General features: G+C 36.1%; 1 pseudogene across 1 annotated transcript; it reads left to right on the forward strand.

The window, feature by feature from the left end:
* Positions 1-3,286: 3,286 nt before the first annotated feature.
* On the forward strand, positions 3,287-6,217 carry LOC147494967 (sucrose synthase-like; annotated as a pseudogene). Its single transcript, XR_015200330.1, has 6 exons — positions 3,287-3,424; positions 4,142-4,255; positions 4,511-4,637; positions 4,713-4,851; positions 4,968-5,160; positions 5,411-6,217. The product of XR_015200330.1 is annotated as a sucrose synthase-like (transcript).
* Positions 6,218-22,166: the final 15,949 nt, after the last annotated feature.

Raw genomic sequence — 22,166 nt, forward strand, 5'->3', positions numbered from 1 at the left:
AGTTGTCAGTAACTTGACTTAATCAACGGGCATTCGATATCTTAAACACGGGGAGATCAACAAGCATATAATATGGAGCCCATAAATGCTGACACGTAATTTGGGATTAAGGCAGTAATGCAACAATGGCCTTTAGTGGAATAAGCCATTTGTTGACAGACTTGGGCCGTGTGTTCTGGGCAAACATGGGAAGCCCAAGCCCGTCAGGAGGCCCAACCTTAATTTCTCCTCATGGTCCCTGTTGTAGCCTATAAAAAGAAACATCTTTTTCCCTGTTAATACCGAGTTTGTTAACAGGAGATTGGAAGAGGGGAACTTCAAAGTTCAAGTGAACGTGGTTTATGACGGAGGTGTTGTACTACCATTGCCTCATGATGATTAGAGATCAAAGCTTGGCGAGGTCGCTCAAGGGAGTGTTATCTGGCCCAAAGAACTGCTAATGTTGTAATCATTGGGTCACCTTCTTGAAACATTGCTCATATACTTAAATGTTTTTATTGGCTTTTACCAGTGCCAAGTACTAAGTAAACCACCGGCTTTTGCTATTTCCTTTTGGGTTTCGTGGTTGTGATGTATATTTTTTATCACTATGTAATATGGTTCTTAGGAAAGCAATAATTGAGTTATGTTCTACCAACCCCCCTTGTAACTCCGCCTGTGCAAACTTATGATAAATTTGCATTCTTTGGTCCCAAGCCCGGATAAAGGAAGAGGGAGAAAGGATGGCGATGTTTTGTTTTCTTTGGATTCACCTACGTTAACTGAAGCTGTTGGTGCTATTATAGATGTAAGTAATTCTTTTTCTTACTTCTACGATTTCTGCTTATTTCTATTCATGGCAAGAAACTCATCTTTTACTCCATCCTTATATTGTTTTTTATGGCTGCTGGTGCTAATACATTGCCTTGTGGAAGTTCGAGACAACGAAGTACTACTGCACTGTCATTGATGCTCCTAGACATTGTGACTTTATCCAGAGCATGATCACTGGAACCTCTCAAGCTGATTGCTCAGTCTTGATCATTGACCATTGTAGACACCTCATTTTTGCACCCCAGGCATAATTCATTCACGATTTTGCCTTGAATTAAATTTGATCATATAAGGCGATTTGCTTTCTAAAGTCTTCATTGCTACATCAAACTTCTTTCTTTTCATCTTCTTTTAGTGTTTTTAGACTCTCCTCATCATGTTCTAGCTATGGCTGAAGTTTCATTGCTTTCTGAGTTTTGAGCTAAAAATGACCAAAATGCCCCTGTAACCCTTGGGAGCCCAAATCTCATTTTTTCCACTCTTTCTTTGGATGATATTATTTCATATTTGAATTCCCCTTGAAAAATCCTTCTAAATGATTACAAGTTTTCCTAGGTTCCTTTTGGATTTCAGAAACCCTAATCTTGCCCTATCCCATTTCAGCCCGTTGTGCGCACTGTTGAGTGCAATGATTTTTTTGGAGTAAGTTTTCGACCCAAGGATATTTTTAAGAGTTCATGGACCTTCCTAATTGATTAATTAACATTTTTTGTGAAGAAGAGCTTGCCTAATTTTGACCCGGTCAAAGGGAATTTGCAGCATTGAAAAAATGGTCAGAACGGGCCTTTTTGGTTGGATTTGGACATATTCTCATGGGCTGTGGATCCAGCTCGAGTTGGACCTTTTCATTAGGTTTTATAGACCATTTTCAAGCCTCCAAAAACCTAGAGAACCTTCCTTATTTGTTTGATTTGATTTGATCCCAAAAATCAAGAATATTCTAGAGAATATGCCATTTTGGAGCCATGTTTGGAAACCCTGGATTATAGGCTCATTGAGGACGTGTAGGGCTTGATTTTTTTCCCTAATACATCTGAAAGATCCAAAAACCAAGGGCCAAGATCGCACCCCTTATCCCACCTCTTGAATCAAGGGCCAGATTTAGGAGGTGCAACCAAAAAGATATCAAGCCATTGGATTTTTCTTAATCAATACTCAGCCATTGTATCAAACTCATTACCATATTTGAATTCATCCCAAAAAGCTATAAATATGGGTCTCATTCACCCATAAAAAAACATCTAGAGCTAGGAATTCGGAGTTAATAATCTGGACCTAGCTATTCAGAGCTAATAGCCTAGTAGTTTTCTTTTCTTGAGTGTTCTTCTTTTTTTTCTTTTCTAGTTCATCATTCTAGAGTAGAATTTCTTTAGTTTAATCTAGAGTTGAAGGTAAAATTTAGACTTTGAGGTTTTTCTAATGAAGTTCTTCGTGTTCTTCGTCTTTAGCCTCCTTTTCCCCTCTTTCGATCTCGAGTAGAAACTTCTTTTCACCAAAAGTTGTTTTTTTTCTCAAATCACCTGTTTCAATCCAAAAATCACAGTTGTCAATTCCAGATCAAGTTTATCATCATCATTCATCAACAATCAATCAAGATCATCAATCAATCAATCTACAATCAAGTATGAGACAACATTCAAAACAAGGTGACATCTTTCTTTTCTCTTTTATTTCATTTAACATTGCATATTAGGTTTTTTTTTTTTTAGTTTTATTATAGCATATAGTTATTAGTTTTTAAATAATTTAGTGAAGATCATCCAACTTGTTAGATTAATTTTTCAAGCTTTCTTCATTCGCCTATCTTAATACATTATACCTCAATAGAAGTAAGGATGGCTTTACCAGGTGAGCGTGGGTGCCTAACACCTTCCCACATCGTACCTTGACTCCCGAACCCAATAATCATCTAGTTTCAAGGGCTAGTCCTTCACATAGGTTTTACTCAACTTTTCCTTAATAAAGTTAGTGGCGACTCTAAAATCAATTGCATAGACCTAGGTACACATTTTTGTGCGTACAACCATCCTACTGGTGCTGGGAAGTCAATGTGTTATCAGTTACCGACTCTTGTTTTGAAGGGAATAACTTTGGTTGTGAGTCCACTTTTAGCTTTGATGGTTGATCAGTTAAGGCAACTCCCTCCAATGATTCAAGGCATTGCTCTTAGTAGTAATCAGGTGGTTTGCGATTTCTTGTATGTTTTAATTTCTCTAAAAGTATGTGTCTTACTTTGGTTGTTATTTTTTTTTTTTTTTTTCAAACGAATGAAGAGGCTTCGGAAATAATGAGGTTACTTCTAGAAGGAAATATAAAGGTAGACCAACATAAGATATGTTTGGCTGTTAATTTGTACCCATTCTCTTAAGTTGGCTATGAGTCAACCTCAAAAACATGGAATCAAAATGCTGAGATATTTTCTGCATGCACTCTTCTCGTTATTCTTGGGATGAGTCTTCTTACTGCAAGGGTATGTGGACTTGTTTGGTTTTCGTCGACATATTTTTCGAACTATAAATTGATGATTGTTCCTTGGACAAGGCTGGCCTTACAAGTTGAATCTAATATTGCTTCATACCATGGCCTTCTCTTGGGCCTCTTTTTTATGACGGTCTGTAACATATCCAGGAATTGTTTTCAAGTTTAATTTTACATATCCATGTGTCTGCACCTGCTTCTTTCATTTACCTTTTTTGTTAGTCAACCATTGTCTATTAATATTCTTTGTTGTGTGGTTAATATTCTTTATTTTTGTTGAATTTTCAGGTTGGAATGTCTATTGATCCATAGTTTCTTATTTCCAACTTTTCGGTCATATTGGGAAATTGTTTTAGTTAATAGTTATTAATCACTATGTGTAGGAGTTATTTCTTGTGGTATAGCACTGTATCTAAACGAGAGAATTTGGTTGTTTGGAATATCATCTAGGTTGGGATTCGATTAAACTCTCCATACTTCCTAGTATTAGTTATCACTGTCATGATTTATTGGGCTCAATTTATGTGCGGTCTCTTCTCATTTCCTCTCTGTTTGTGCTTCCTCGTTGGCATCATATACATGAGGTGCACGTTCATCTTTGTCTGTTTTGCACCATTTCTTTAGGGGTATATGTATGCGTCTCCACTTTTTTATTTTTTATGGTGATGAATGTGTACAGAGTCCAATTTTCTAGGCTAGTGAAAGTTTGGTAGTTGGCTTCTGACTATGAGAATAACCATGTGGTTTAAAGGTTCTTCATGACATCCTAGTAAACTCTGATCATCATATATGAAGTTTTGGATTATGGGTTTTTCATGATACCAAGTTTAGTGTCGTTTGTTTATTGCAGTTTGAGATTCTGAGTTATGGCGGAACGTTCACTGACTCGCGTACATAGCCTTCTTGAGAGCTTGGATGAAGCTCTTCTCTCATCCCGCAATAAATTGTTAATCCTTCTCTCAAGGTATATGTTCTGTTTTTTTCAAAAACTATTCCTTGTACTATTTGTATTTTGGTCTCACTTCTTGCATTAGCAAATCAAAACTAACTCTTTGAAGCTTAAAGTAGTATGTTAAAGCTTATGATCATAAGATGAATTGATCTCCGGGTAAAAGCATATACAGTAGGGGCCTTTTGCTTAATCCACTACATTTGAGTATATGAAAAGATCAAATGTAATAAATAGTCTGTTGGTCTGTTGTCTTGTGTGTATATGTAGAATTGAGAGCCGCAGAAAGGGAATTTTGCAGCCTCATCACCTCTTGGAGGAAGTTGAAGCAATAGCAAAGGATGAAAGGAAAAAACTTACTGATGGGGTATTTGGAGAAGTTATAAAATGTACACAGGTGAGCTCAATATAGCATAAACAATGTTGTGCTATTCTCGACTTATGACTTAATGAGACAAATTTTGTTGTGCAGGAAGCCATTGCTTTACCTCCTTAGTTCGTCCAAGGCTTAGAGTCTGGGAATATATTAGAGTGAATGTTGATGCATTGGCTGCTAAAGAGTTGACTGCTTCTGAATATCTGAAGTTCAAAGAAGAACTTGTGAATGGATGGTAACTTCAAACCTGGCAATACTACTAGTTTTCAGTTTAAGTTTTTTCACAATATCTATTTATGTTAGCATATACGATAATATTCATATCCAAGAGTGTTGCCTACTCTGATGCAGCCACAAAGATAATTATGTGCTTGAGTTGGACTTTGAGCCATTTAATGTTTCTTTTCCGCGTCCAACACTTTCCAAGTCCATAGGCAATGGTGTGGAGTTCCTTAACCGACATCTCTCTGCAAAAATGTTTCATGGTAGAGATAGTTTGAAACCAATGCTTGATTTTCTCCGCGCTCACGGATACAAGGGAAAGGTAAATTTTCTTCACGACTTCAAGCCCTTGTAGTTCTCTGTTCTTGTTTTGTTTTTTCTCTCTATTGTAAGTATTTGGTTTCTTGGAAATAGCTGAATCAGGTGGAGTATTCTCCATTTTAATATGAAAATGTTACTTAAAATATGATCTTGAGATGGTACTTATTTGCCAGATAAATTAAATTAATATGGTTTGAATTGAAACACATTTGTAGTTAAACATATATATTATTGTTGATGGTCTTCTGCAGATAATGATGCTGAATGACAGAGTGCATACTCTTGATGTACTCGAATCGGTTTTGAGGAAGGCTGTGGATTATCTGACTGCGCTTCCCCTGGATACTCCATATTCACAGTTTGAATATAGATTCCAAGAGATTGGTTTGGAGAAAGGGTGGGGTGATACTACTGAGCGTGTTCAGGAGATGATTCCTGAAAGAATTATTACAACCAATATTTTGTTTAAACAAAAAACTAATACCCGACGGATACCAACTGTCTAGTAGTAAACCTATCCGACGGCTAGTGACAGCTGGTATTTCCGATGGCTAGTGACAACTGGTATATCTGACGGCCTATAACAGTTGTCCTATCCGATGGCTAGTGACAGCAGGCATATCCGATGGTTAACAACAGCAGTCCATATCCGATGGTTCTTGGCAGCAGTAATACCCGACGGTCCAAAGCAGTGGGAATATCCGTCGGCAAAGATCATCAACCCCCATGGCCTGTTCTGATTATTCATAACTGTCGGAAACCTATGCCGACCGAGCATTTTCCGACGGTTGTGTGGCAGTTTTGGTTTGTCGGATAATACCTTTGGCGACAATCACCGTCAGTCGGGTAAAGTGACTTCTTTTATAGTATAGATATCTGAGAATAAAGTAGGAAACAGTAATTTTATTTCTTAGTCGTTGTAGTATAGATTGAAGTTTGTGAGTACATTTTCTGGAAAACTCTCACGAGACTATAACTCGTCCACTAGGGAATTCCTAGTTGTTTACAGCATATGGTCAATGCAATCGCACTCAGCGAAATGAGATTAGTTAGAACTCCATTTTTGGTCAGTTATATTAATTTCTCATATTTGCTTGAGACAAGTAAAATGCTGTTTGGGAGTGGTTTAATAAGAGCCCAAAAATGTAGTTTTAACCCCTTAATACCATTATATTTAGACAAATTATGTGTATAATAAATGTGAGTTAGTACTGTTTACGTGCATTTATGTAATTTAGGCATTGGAGTTAAATATGTGAAGAAACATGTCACTTTTGCGAGATAAAGGAGCAAAGGTTAGTTGCTAAGAAGTTTTATGATTAAAGGTCAAGATTCAAGGAGAAAAAGCTTTTTTAATGCCCGGTCAAAGCTGAAAAGTCAAAGTCAATGCGGGCAGAAATAGAGCAGAAAAGTCATTAGAATTTTCACAGGCCGTATCTTTAGACTCAGACCTCGGAATTGGGCCTATTATATGTCAAAACGACTGGCTCGGAAAGAACTTTCTAACGGTCCAGGCCTTGACCCAATCGGAAGAGTAAAAATGGACGAAAAGGCTATTGCAATAATTTCCAGCAGAGAAACCCTTTTTGGACTTATGTAATTAGGTTTTAGGATTGATTCAAAGGCCCAAAACATGGCTCCAAAGCTCATGCACGAAAATGTAGACCTAGCCTCTCTTATATAAAGAGGACTAAGGCATATAATTAGATATACTTAGACTTAGATAGATATAATTAATTAGAGATAGATAGTTAAGATTTAGACTTAGTTATTAGTTTAAACCTTAGTTAATTATTGTTCTTCAGTATTCAATAGATTAATAAAAGTTCATTATTATTCTTCATTATGTCTTCTTCTTATTTATCTGTTTATGATAGTCTAATGATCTCTAGCTAAACCTCCATTAGAGGGGTTTGAGGAAGCTTGATGAAGACTTGATATGTTAGTTAGAATTATTGATTGTTACGAGTTTCACTCTAGAAAGATAGTTGATTTGCCATGAGAATGTGTTTGACTTTCTCACATGCTAATTATTAGTTGGCAGAGATTGTCATGAGTAATTAGGGATCAAAACTTAATCTTATTTGATTAGGACTGCAATAATCGACACTAGCTTATTAAGAATACATCAAGTGGATTCAAATCTCCCTAATCCCTTCTCCGTATTCACATTTCAATATTTATTTATCATAGTATAAGTTAAACATTTATTTAAGTTCAATTGTCATAGTAGTATAATCCAATTCATTACTCTCAACTATTTTGTTAGTATCGATTAAGCTAGCGAAAACTTACGTTTAAAGGACTAGGAGTGGAATGAATTATCTACTCCATTTATTGCATGATTCAAGAGAGTAGATAACTTTGATAATCTAGAAAACAATTACTATAGCTTTTACTTCTGTTTAAATTTAATTAGTTAAGTAAGAGTAAACAGTAGTTTTTAATTTTATCAATATGCGTGATGATTGCACTTGACAGCACACGCATACCGATGCAGAGATAAACCAAAGGCAGAAGGAAAGAGGTGGCGGGAGTTCTCGACCCCAGGCCAATTGGATGACCGCGGAGTCGAGAATGGGCATTTATAGGGGCTTAAGGAGAGTGAGGAGACTTGGTCAACGATGAGCTGTTTGGGAAGCAACATAACAGGGGAAGTCAAGGAGTAGGGGAACGTTGTCGCGGATACCTAGACCGCGGACGTGGTAGATGTACGAGAGGAAGGGAGATCGAGTAATGAGAGGACAGGTGGATGGCTAGGACGAGAGTTGAAAGGGGTATAAAGAGAAGGAGATCCATTAGGGAGAGGGGAGGGGCAGACTGAAGAGAGAGAAATAGTAGAGAGAGGAGAAAGGAAGTGTGACACTACATGATCTTTATACAATTCGGCAGTGTGACACTACATGATCTTTATGCAATTCGGCAGTGCTTCTTGTACTAGGACCTAATATAAAGGGTTGGGCCGCACTCAGTCCTTAAAACAAGCCTGAACACCTCACTGAGGCCGGCAGGCACTCAGGCATATTGTTGACCTGGTTCGCTTCCAGTAGTTACCAAGAGAGAACAAAAAAGTACTTTGCTCACAAAATGTATAGGTATCTATATATAAATGCATGTGTCCTGCATAGAATATAGATGAACCTATTTAACTATTCAAGAAGTACTTTGCTCACCAGATGGGCAGATGGTCAAATCAAACATTGGAAACTCAGCACTAAAATCAACAGCTCTCTAAGTTTATATATATTAGGGTGCCAACTGGTCGGGTTTTGGCAGTTTCGGTTTGGGTTTTACTATTTGCGGTTCTATCGGTTTCAGTTTTCAATGGTTTTAGTATGAGAATTATAGAACCCAATCCAAAACCATAAAAATCCATGGTTTTTTATCGATTTCGGTTCTAATTCGGGTCTTTATTATTTATTATGATTATTAAACAATTTCAATCATTTAAACACTAAAATTTGTTTTTATTTTTATTTTTTTCTTTTCCTACATGATAATATTTTATGTATAATTAGTGATGTATCAACAATCATATTTATATCAATTTATGAACACGTATTAATCATACATGTTAAAATATTTACTATTCATGTGATAATTTAAACCTTTGATATATAAATTAAAATAATCAAGTATGTAACCTTATAATTTTGATTTTTTTTTACATGCATACATATATATTTGTTTCCTTGAATTAACTCGATCGTGTACACGTACAATCACATATATTTGTTACCTTGATATATTTTATGTGCATACACATATATTTGTACACATGTATTAACTCGCATTTTAAATCGAACATGCGAGTATGTACATGCGTCTTACAATTACATCTCATCACTAATTTTTAACATGAACATTATATATTGATTTATAATAAGTGCGTGTACTACAATATATCAAGCATGTGTATCCTATTTAAATATATATGTGTATAAATTAATAAATATAAAATATATTAGTTAATTCATAATATACACGTTGACATTATTATTAATATCTATGATACACTTGTTTAACGTATAATTATAAAATATACATTTAACAACACACATTCACTATTATGTTATATATATTTAATAGGCTTTTACACGTAAAAAATATATTTTATATTATAATGTATGAGTTTGATTATTTTAAATGTAATATAATACTAAATTTTATATATCAAAATCATAATAATCGGTTCCGATTTTAGTTCGGGTACCCACGGATTTTTTACTATTCGGTTTTACAGTTTCAGTTCTTTATCGGTTCGGTTTTTAATGACCCATTTTAAATAGGTGTAACTTTTTAAGACCCAAAACCATAATATTCGGTTTCGGTTCAGTTCCGGGTAATCGGTCCCCATTGGCACCCTAATATAGACGGGTGGGGAAAGCTGGTAAAAGTGGAGAATTTACATCTTAGTCGGCTTATCTAGCACTTGGTGATGGTGGAAATTTGTGTGATCGAGGCAAATGGTTGGCAATTTATTTGCAGGGACATTGCCTATACAAGACTGGTTGTCGCAAAAGAAAGTCATAATTTCACGCTAGAGAGAATCCTACATATCTAATTTTGACTGTACCTCCAGGGGCCAAATATGGAACAAGGTGAAGCAGGGTCTTCCGCTTTGGGAATTAATATACATTCACATGAGCAGTTGCAAAATATTGTTCTCTGCCACAAAAAGACAGTAGTTTCTGAATTCCTGGAAGTCTGTGTCTGCAGGTACCATGTATTAACCATGGAGAGGAGAGAAATTTGAGGAATCTCAGGGGCAAGGCCAAAATATCGCCAAGATATCCGAGATATTGTCGATATATCTTATTTTTTGAGTACACTGAGATGAAAATATCCAATATATCTCAACCGAATATTGAATCTATTTTTTTCCAAAATATTTTGTATTTTCCGATATAACGATATATATCGACCAATATATACGATATATCTGATAGAAATTGTTGACTTTGACCGATATTGTTGATTTTAACTGATATATTGATGATATTTCAGATATAATCGATAATATTTCTGATATAATCGACGATATATCCGATATATCGACGTACAAAACAAAATTTTGACTGGTCAACAAAAAAATGGATATTTCTGATATTTTCGATATAACTCGGTTTTTTGGTACATTGAGATATTCACCGAATTCGATATTTTGGTCCTTGCTCAGGGGTACCATACAAAGCTGGGAAGTGATTAAAAGCAGAATTCTGAAGGGCATGACATTACATACAGTTAAGAATTAGAGATCACATTAAACTAACCATAATTATCGGCAAGATTTTGGAATCAATGACAAAACAAGAACATCAATACAACCACTAAAACAATAATAATAAAACAAAGAATAAATTAACACAAGAAACTTACGTGGTTTGGCAATTGCCTATGTCCACAAGCGCACCAAAATCCACTATAATCAAAGAGTTATTTACAATGCCATGAGCCTCACACAAACACCAATATCTCTCTCACACACATAATTTTGGCACTCACAAATTTATGTTATTGCACTATCATAATGCACTCACAAATTTGGCTATTATCTTACACTAATTATTGCTCCAATAATGTACTCGTTACGCGCCTCGTACATTATGAGCTCTCTTAGTTGTGTCAATAATTCACTAGTCTCATGGGATATTTATAGACTCCCAATTGCCGAAAGCATATAAAAACCCAATTTGGTATTGATTTCCAAAACCAATTCCAAAGCTATGCGGACATGTGCTGGTGGTGTTTGGCTTCCAATTCCAATTTGGAAACCCATGTGGTGATCAGGCTCCACATCTTAACAATCTCCCACTTGGATACTGATAACCACTGTAAATCAACTCTATGCATTTCCAATGAATCCTAGTGTGTTTCATCCATGATTTTCAAGCTAGAAGACCAACTGAAGCTAGACACAACTTCAGCTTTTCAATTATCACTGTCTTTCTCAATAAACAGTCACTTTACTGCACACACATCTCTTTCTCTTGGTCACCATGGAGGAAGGCAATTTTCACATCTAACTGCTCAAGGTGTAATTCTTCTGCTACAACAATATTCGACACTGACATCGTATTATCCAGTTTCACAACTAGAGAGAATATCACTGTGTAATCAAAGATGAGGGACTTCATCTCATTCTTCAATGCAAGCTCCCACTGGCTCACATCATCCACCTCCAATGTTTTATCATAACACTGGGGCATCTAGCCATCAGTACGTAGCAATGATACTGACGATTCTCTATTGATCAGGTAAGCTACTGTGCTAATGGCTTCTGCCCAGAACTGCTTGGGCATCCCTACTAGTGCACGCATACACTTAGCTTTTTATGTTAGTGATTTGTTCATACACTCTGCCACCCGATTCTATCGAGGCATACCTAAAATAGTATATTCCATCTTCATTCCATTATCTGCACAATCAATCTTGAAACCTGCATCAACATACTCTCCGACCTCTTTCATCGGATCTCAGCTCTCTCACCTTCAAGCATGTCTTATTCTCAACCTTGGCTTTACACTTCCTAAACACTTCATAATCCTCATATTTATGTCTCAAGAAATATGCACACACCTTTCTCGTGTGGTCATCAATGAAAGTCACAACATATGACTTTCTTCCATAGGAGGAGATGTACTGTAGCTGGCCACCAGACATCTATATGGACTAACTCAAGCTTTTCTGCTTTTAAAGTTTCGCCGTCATCCTGAAAACTCACCCGCTTCTATTCTCCAACGTAGTTCTCACATAAGCCAAATTCAGTCGACTGTAACATGGGTAGTTTTTCAACTGAGTGAAGGATTTGCATTCCTTTCTCACTCACGTGACCAAGTCTGCGGTGCCACACATCCAGATTTTCTTTTTACTATACGCAACAACAATTGAACTACATGCATATATGGTTATATATAGAGTATCATTCTTCTTTCCTTTCTCCACTGTCATAGAACCCCTAGAGACCCTCCAAGCATCACCAGTAAAGGTTGTCACATAACCTTCATCTGCCAACTGCCCCACATAAATCAAGTTCTTCCTCAAATCAAGGACATGTCTCACATCCCTCAATTCCCATGCAAATCCTTTTAATTTGATCTGCACATCACCCTTGCCAACAATGTTACAAGGTTGATCATCACCAAGGAACACCTTGCCTAGGTCACCTTTGGTGTAGTTTTTAAAGAACTTCCGATTTGAGGTAGTATGGAACGATGCGCCGGAATCTATCACCCAAGACTCCCAATTGTTCTTCTCCATAGAACATATCAATGCGTCATCATCTACATCAACAACATTAACGTTTTGATTCTTGTTCTTGTTGTTATTTCTTGGAGCTTTACATTCATAACGTAATGTAATAGCCTGGCATGCCACAATTATAACACAAATCATCACTTGCATCTCTAGGTTCCTATTCAATATCATCAAGGTTATGAGATTTCCATCTCCCCCTTCTATGTTATGGCCGATGTTGGCCTTTGTATGAACCCCTGTTAGCAATTCGGGATACGGCAAAAATTCGGTACGGAAATAATTCGCGAATTATTCGGTGATTCAAAAAAATGGTACGGTCAAATATTCGGTCAAAAATTCACAATTCGGCAATTATGCGGTATTTAATTAATACGCATTTTAAACGTTTGGTTGCAAAAATTCGTGATATTATATAAGTAAATAATAATAATAGTTGTCATTATTTACAACATAACAAACATATCTAAACAATTTAGCTACAAAAACATTGAAACCAATTGAATGGTCCACATAGGTACCTTCATTTATTTGTTCTTGGATTGAAATTACCATTCAAATTTCAAAATACACACACACCATGACATGACAATTTAAATAATGTCTAAAAAGTATAAAAGCAAAGCTTTTGGATTAATTTATCACTAAAAATGTAAGAGTGAGGAACTTAAAGTAAGAGTGAAGACATAAAGTATATAAAAAATAACAAAAACGCAACCGAATTTTCATTCTTTTTTTAGCGAATTTTTGAAAAATTCAGCAAAAATTGTATTATTCGCTTCAAGGCAAAAATCGCGAATTATTGCGAATCTTTCAAACATTCGGAAGTATTATACGTTTTGCCTTTCAAAAATTCAATTCGCGAATTATTCGGCGAATTGTTAACAAGGGTATGAACTCCTTCCTTTACTCTTTGTGATCAATGCAGACTCTGAAGTGGAGGCACTATCCGATTGCCTTCGGATCTCCTAGGTTAGTATCATACTAACAACTTCATCATATTTCAATTTAGATTTACCAAAAGAACTATTAATTGTAGAAATCGTGGTAGGCTGTCACGTTTTCAAATTTCTAAACAATTAAAAAATGAATATTTGAAATATAAATATCTCAAACATCACTTGGTTCAATTGTCAAAAAAACCCAAACCCTGGCTATGACGGGGGATACAACACATGTCAAAACCTAAAACCCACATCACAACAGGATCAACTTAACAACAAAAAGCTCCAAATTTCCTCAACTATCACTTTATTAAAGACCATCTTCCGTTCAAAAACATCATATAAAACTCTAAGAATAAAAGGTCCTCAACATCGTATTCTCATGTCATATGAACAGGAACTAAGCTATTACATACTTCCAAAAAGAACAGACCTAAAAATAAACTCCCGGGCTGCTCCAGACAAGAATCCCAATCACACGCCGCGGTTCCACTGCCTTCCACCTATGTTCCCAAGAACACACCCACGTTGCCAAAACAAAGCAAACATGGGTCAAAGAAATTGAATTTGCTGGTATGAGTAGACTAACCACATATAAACATTATCATACTTTAATTATCCAAACAATCACTTTATATATTCCCATACTTAATCATTCACAGCTTGGAAGACAGGTAGTTCCGTCATTTCAACCGGCATAGCTTTTCCCAAGCAAGACTTCCATTTATTAACTCATTCAAATCACTCGTTTTAATATCTAAATCATTGAATTTAAAACTTACTGATATCCACTATATATAAGGGTAGGACCGCGTCCCTGCACAAAAATATTATTAAGTCCTACCCTCCTGCAAAAAAAGAAAGTTAGCAATTTTATATACTATGTGTAGATATCCTATAGGTATTCCAATGCAAGCCCAAATACACTCGCATAATCAAATTATTTTATCTTATTAATTAATCAATTACTTTTCTTATACACATATTTCACAACCTATGTACCTTAGGTCATTCCCGCCACATTCAAGGAATACCCAACCTTACATTCCCGTACACTCAAAGAATACAACTAACCCGCAAGGCGAATACCTTAGTTCCTCTCTAGGGTAGTCCAAACAATCTGGTCATTCATGGCACATTCAATGAATACCCGGGTCATTCATGGCACATTCAATGAATACCCCTATATAACGCTAACGGGCCATTTATGACACATTCAATAAATGCCCACCTAACATATGACATCAACAGTCATAAAACTCAATTATGAAATTTTAGGTGTGGAGAGTTCTAAAAGAGTGCGGTAAATTTATTTACGCATTATTGAAATTTATTTTATATATCATTTCAGAGAACGAATGAGTATCTTGATAACTGTATTTTTTGGTTTACGTGTTATTAATCTCATGGATGTCTAAGTGTCATAACGTTGCATATCATAAAATACTGCAAAATCACATATAGTTAATACATATACACACGTATATATAGAGGTCTTAGCGTTTAGCCAAGCATGCTAATAGCCCTAGACCTATCCTAATAACCCAAATCATAATCCGAGTTAAAAGGTCAAAATTGGGTCAACTGGTCAAAGTCAACCCTAGTCAAAAGTCAACTCTGGTCAAAGTCAACTCTTTATGGTCAAAGTCAAACTGTCGTTTCCATGTTCGACAGGTTCAGGGTCGTAGTCATGGTTCATGGCTAAGGTCAACGTGCATGGCTCATGGCTCATGACCAAGGTAATGGTTCGGACCCAACTGGCCAAGCCCAAACCTTAGAACCCGGAAGTCTAAACATTGGAAAACCAAATAGATCTATTTTAAGTCCAATGGACTGGCCCCAAATAATATTAGAAACGGGCCTTAACTTATCTTGAATGTGCCCAAAACACAACCGATTTCGCCCTAAAACTTTAATTTAAACCGGGTCCACAAATAAGAGAAAACCGCTCACCATTTCAAAAATTAGAACTGGCCCATAACAAGTTATCAACTAATAGGAAAAGGGCCCAAACAAAAATAGAAATGAACTGCCCAACTAACAAAACCAAAATAGCCCAAAACCAAAACCGCCCAAGCCCAAGCCCAACTAAGATGAACGATTCTTCGTTCATCTTCTAGCTTCTCTCCTCCACCAAAAATCCGCCACCACTAGCCTCCACCCATTCCAAACTTCATCACATCGGTTTTGATCCACATCACCAACCAAACAACATTAACAAAAACAAAACCCCCATACACCGACTTCGATAACCCATCCTCCAAAACTAGATCTACAATTTCAACCGCCATTAATGGCTTTTCCCAAGCTCCAAACAGCCCACTCAACAATACCCTCACACACCCAACATCAACCCAACATTCATTCATCCATCTTCAATCAATCAACAAACAACAAAACAAATAAAAAAAATCAAATTATCGGAGGATCGCCTCAAGCATCGGTCCGCCATTAATGAATTTCTCGAGCTTCAAACCGCCCCAACAAAGACTCACTCAAACCCCCACTCACCTCCAACATCAACCCAATCAAAAACGAAAAACAACCATCACAGTTACATAAACTATTACTGGCGATTTCTTGGCTGCCATTAACAAACCGTGCAAGCTTTACAGAGCTTCGACAGTTTAATTAAGTTCAGTGTTTCTAACCCACCAACAAAAACAACAAAAATAATAACGGCAGTAAGATTCATGGGCGGCGCCTCCATGAACGCCTGTTCATAGCTTCGACAGTTTTTTAAAACCAATTTTACCAAAGTTTCGGCGATTACGTATCAAATCCAAATTTAACAAGGTTTAATAAAACAAAAGGCACGAAGTCCAACACCACAAGATAAATGAATGATATCAATACACGAGAAAACCATAAGTTCGGTTGAAATAGCAAAATAGCTACTCACCTTTAGCGGCCTCGATTATCCACCGGCTACCAGGAAAAACCTTCATTTCCTTCACAAAAACTCCCATTTTTTTTTTTCTAAAACCCTCGCTGTGTTTTTCCCAAAACTCTACGTGAGAAAACTCACCGAAAGACAAGGACAACCCTTATCTATTATCTACGGGCTTTATCCGTAACTGATAATTATCCTCTATCCATTATCTATTTTCATTATTATTATTATTATTTATTATTATTATGAAAATAAGAGAACTAAAACACGGGGTGTTATAATATACACACCTTAAAAGGATCTCGTCCCGAGATTCAAGGTAGAGTGTAGATTAACCAAACAACAGTACGTCAAACAATTAAATTGAGACATACGTGTATACGCAAGTATACACACCTTAAAAGGAATACACATATACAATATCATATAGATAGACATACTAATATTCAAATCACATACTTTGAAAGTGTGTCTATATAAGTATTGAACACAAAAATACGTGTATATGCTAGCATACGCAACTTAAAAGAATAAACGTAATTAGTTTCTTCAATTGCCAATACTTAATTAAAACCATTATTTCTCAATTTAGCAAAACCCATATTCTTCAAGTTAAATCATACTAAGAAGGCAATGTAGTTCCTCTCACACCGAGGCAATCAGTTCCTCTCTTAGTATTTCCCAACTAGTCCAAGCGTTCCACATTTAATATACATTTAATAATTTCATTTCCCAACAATCTTCCCAACAAATCTTTTCACTTAAAAAAAACTCACAAATTCCCTCCACCATCTTGGTGTTTACACATATATCAACATTTCTCTCAATTGCCTCCACGACACCACATGTTCAAAATAAAAATATAAAAACGTATAGACGATTCATATTATCAACGGCCTACACTATGTCCACCATCACATAGGATCAAACACCTACAATGTGAGGCATGCATACTGGCTCACACACCAACGATATGCAAGTATACACTGGTTCACACACCAACGATGCATACTTACTCTCTACCATCACATAGGATCAAACACCAACAATGTGTGGTATGCACACTGGATCACACACCAACGATGTACATGTATACACTGGATCAAACTCCAACGATGCATACCGAGAGATGTTATGTATATTGGATCACACACCAACGATATACATAACTTGGACAATATCAAATATTTCAAATCCAACCTTTATCAAAAGGGTTTCTTTATTCCTTGGATAAATTCCAATTTACTCAAATATGAAATTTTAAAATAACCATTTCTTCTTTAGTCAATACTTACTTAAAACAGAAAACTCCGTTAGGAAAACAACACTATAACATGCAAAAATTCGATTATAAATTTCATAAGAAATTAACCGTTAAAACAAGCATTTTATTTTTCCTAATCATATCCCAACATTCCACTATAAAAGTACACATAAAACAACAAGCCAAACCAAATACCACAAAGAAACACTCCTACTACCCATTCACCACAATCCGAGGATCACCTAGACCTTCACTATCTAGGCTAACCTAAGCTCCGATACCAAAATGTCACAGCCCGAATTTCTAAACAATAACAAAGTGAATATTTGAAATATAATTATCTCAAACATCACTAGGTTCACTTGTTTAAAAACCCAGGCTATGACGGAGAATACTACACATACAAACCCTAATATCCATGTCATAAAAGAAACAACTTAAATAACAATAATCCCAACAATTATCCGCAATCTCTTTATTAAGATAACATCCTTCCAAATAAAACATCAAAACAAACTCTCCAAATAAAATTCATCACTACCATGTCCTTATGCCATGAAAAAGTAAACTACGTTATTACATTCTTCCAACCAAGAAAATCAAACCTAAAAGAAAACTAACGTTATACACATAGGTATGCGGTATGAATAGGGTACGGCAAAAATTGTTCTAGAGAATATGCGGTGATACCAAAAGTATTCATTGAATGTCTATAACGTACCACTTATCATAAACCACTTAGCAATTCGGGATACGGCAAAAATTCGGTACGGAAATAATTCGCGAATTATTCGGTGATTCAAAAAAATGGTACGGTCAAATATTCGGTCAAAAATTCACAATTAAAGCAATTATGCGGTATTTAATTAATACGCATTTTAAACGTTTGGTTGCAAAAATTCGTGATATTATATAAGTAAATAATAATAATAGTTGTCATTATTTACAACATAACAAACATATCTAAACAATTTAGCTACAAAAACATTGAAACCAATTGAATGGTCCACATAGGTACCTTCATTTATTTGTTCTTGGATTGAAATTACCATTCAAATTTCAAAATACACACACACCATGACATGACAATTTAAATAATGTCTAAAAAGTATAAAAGCAAAGCTTTTGGATTAATTTATCACTAAAAATGTAAGAGTGAGGAACTTAAAGTAAGAGTGAAGACATAAAGTATATAAAAAATAACAAAAACGCAACCGAATTTTCATTCTTTTTTTTTTTAGCCGAATTTTTGAAAAATTCAGCAAAAATTCGTATTATTCGTTTCAAGGCAAAAAATCGCGAATTATTGCGAATCTTTCAAACATTCGAAGTATTATACGTTTTGCCTTTCAAAAATTCAATTCGAATTATTCGGGTTGTTGTTAACAAGGGTATGAACTCCTTCCTTTACTCTTTGTGATCAATGCAGACTCTGAAGTGGAGGCACTATCCGATTGCCTTCGGATCTCCTAGGTTAGTATCATACTAACAACTTCATCATATTTCAATTTAGATTTACCAAAAGAACTATTAATTGTAGAAACCGTAGCTGTCACAGCCCAAATTTCTAAACAATTAAAAAAAATGAATATTTGAAATATAAATATCTCAAACATCACTTGGTTCAATTGTCAAAAAACCCAAAGCATGGCCGGGGATACAACACATGTCAAAACCTAAAACCCACATCACAACAGGATCAACTTAACAACAAAAAGCTCCAAATTTCCTCAACTATCACTTTATTAAAGACCATCTTCCGTTCAAAAACATCATATAAAACTCTAAGAATAAAAGGTCCTCAACATCATTATTCTCATGTCATATGAACGGGAACTAAGCTATTACATACTTCCAAAAAAAACAGACCTAAAAATAAACTCCCGGCTGCTCGGACAAGAATCCCAATCACACACGCCCGGGGTTCCACTTCCCCTTCCACCTATGTTCCCAAGAACACACCCACGTTAGCAAAACAAAGCAAACATGGGTCAACAAATTGAATTTTTGGTATGAGTAGACTAACCACATATAAACATTATCATACTTTAATTATCCAAACAATCACTTTATATATTCCCATACTTAATCATTCCACGGCTTGGAAGGCCAATTGTTCCGTCATTTCAACCGGCATAGCTTTTCCCAAGCAAGACTTCCATTTATTAACTCATTCAAATCACTTTCGTTTTAATATCTAAATCATTGAATTTAAAACTTCATCGATATCCACTATATATAAGGGTAGGACCAGGCGTCCACCACAAAAATATTATTAAGTCCTACCCTCCCGCAAAAAGAAAGTTAGCAATTTTATATACTATGTGTAGATATCCTATAGGTATTCCAATGCAAGCCCAAATACACTCGCGATAATCAAATTATTTTATCTTATTAATTAATCAATTACTTTTCTTATACACATATTTCACAACCTATGTACCTTAGGTCATTCCCCGCCACATTCAAGGAATACCCAACCTTACATTCCCACACACTCAAAGAATACAACTAACCCTTGAGGCTTAATACCTTAGTTCCTCTCTAGGGTAGTCCAAACAATCCGGTCATTCATGGCACATTCATGAATACCGGTCATTCATGGCACATTCAATGAATACCCCCATATATAACGCTTAACGGGCCATTTATGACACATTCAATAAATGCCCACCTAACATATGACATCAATGAATCATAAAACTCAATTATGAAATTTTAGGTGTGGAGAGTTCTAAAAGAGTCGCGGTAAATTTATTTGGCGCGTTATTGAAATTTATTTTATATATCATTTTGGAGAACGAATGAGTATCTTGATAACTGTATTTTTGGTTTACGTGTTATTAATCTCATGGATGTCTAAGTGTCATAACGTTGCATATCATAAAATCTTGCAAAATCACATATAGTTAATACATATACACACGTATATATAGAGGTCTTAGCGTTTAGCCAAGCATGCTAATAGCCCTAGACCTATCCTAATAACCCAAATCATAATCCGAGTTAAAAGGTCAAAATTGGGTCAACTGGTCAAAGTCAACCCTAGTCAAAAGTCAACTCTGGTCAAAGTCAACTCTTTATGGTCAAAGTCAAACTGTCGTTTCCATGTTCGACAGGTTCAGGGTCGTAGTCATGGTTCATGGCTAAGGTCAACGTGCATGGCTCATGGCTCATGACCAAGGTAATGGTTCGGACCTAATGGCTGCTTCAAACCTTAGAACCCGGAAGTCTAAACATTGGAAAACCAAATAGATCTATTTTAAGTCCAATGGACTGGCCCCAAATAATATTAGAAACGGGCCCAGAACTTATACTGAACAGGCCCAAAACACAACTGATTTCGGCCCGAAAACTTTAATTTAAACTGGTCCACAAATAAGAGAAAACCGGCTCACCATTTCAAAAATTAGAACTGGCCCATAACAAGTTATCAACTAATAGGAAAAGGGCCCAAACAAAAATAGAAATGAACTGGCCCAACTAACAAAACCAAAATAGCCCAAAACCAAAACCGCCCAAGCCCAAAGCCCAACTAAGATGAGCGATTCTTGTTCATCTTCTCTAGCTTCTCTCCTCCACCAAAAATCCGGCCACCACTAGCCTCCACCCATTCCAAACTTCATCACATCGGTTTTGATCCACATCACCAACCAAACAACATTAACAAAAACAAAACCCCCATACACTGACTCGATAACCCATCCTCCAAAACTAGATCTACAATTTCGAACCGCCATTAATGGCTTTTCCCAAGCTCCAAACAGCCCACTCAACAGCCCTCACACACCCAACATCAACCCAACATTCATTCATCCATCTTCAATCAATCAACAAACAACAAAACAAATAAAAATCAAATTACTGGAGGACGTCTGGGCGTTACTGGTCGCCGCCATTAATGAATTTCTCGAGCTTCAAACCGCCCCCAACAGCACTCACTCAAACCCCCACTCACCTCCAACATCAACCCAATCAAAAACGAAAAACAACCATCACAGTTACATAAACTATTACTGGCGATTTCTTGGCTGCCATTAACAAACCGTGCAAGCTTTACAGAGCTTCGACAGTTTAATTAAGTTCAGTGTTTCTAACCCACCAACAAAAACAACAAAAATAATAACGGCAGTAAGATTCATGGGCGGGCGCCCATGAGCGCTTTGTTCATAACCGGCAGTTTTTAAAACCAATTTTACCAAAGTTTCGACAGTTCTGTATCAAATCCGAAATTTAACAAGGTTTAATAAAACAAAAGGCACGAAGTCCAACACCACAGTATAATGAACAGTATCAATACACAGAAAACCATAAGTTCGGTGAAATAGCAAAATAGCTACTCACCTTTAGCGCGCTCCGATTATCCACCAGCTACCAGGAAAAACCTTCCTTTCCTTCTGTCAGTAAAACTCCCATTTTCTTTTTTTCTAAAACCCTCGCTGTGTTTTTTCCCAAAACTCTACGTGAGAAAACTCACCGAAAGACAAGGACAACCCTTATCTATTATCTACGGGCTTTATCCGTAACTGATAATTATCCTCTATCCATTATCTATTTTCATTATTATTATTATTATTTATTATTATTATGAAAATAAGAGAACTAAAACACGGGGTGTTATAATATACACACCTTAAAAGGATCTCGTCCCG

This window comes from Coptis chinensis, chromosome 6, assembly GCF_015680905.1.
Source record: "Coptis chinensis isolate HL-2020 chromosome 6, ASM1568090v1, whole genome shotgun sequence".
In the NCBI taxonomy this organism is placed as follows: domain Eukaryota; kingdom Viridiplantae; phylum Streptophyta; class Magnoliopsida; order Ranunculales; family Ranunculaceae; genus Coptis; species Coptis chinensis.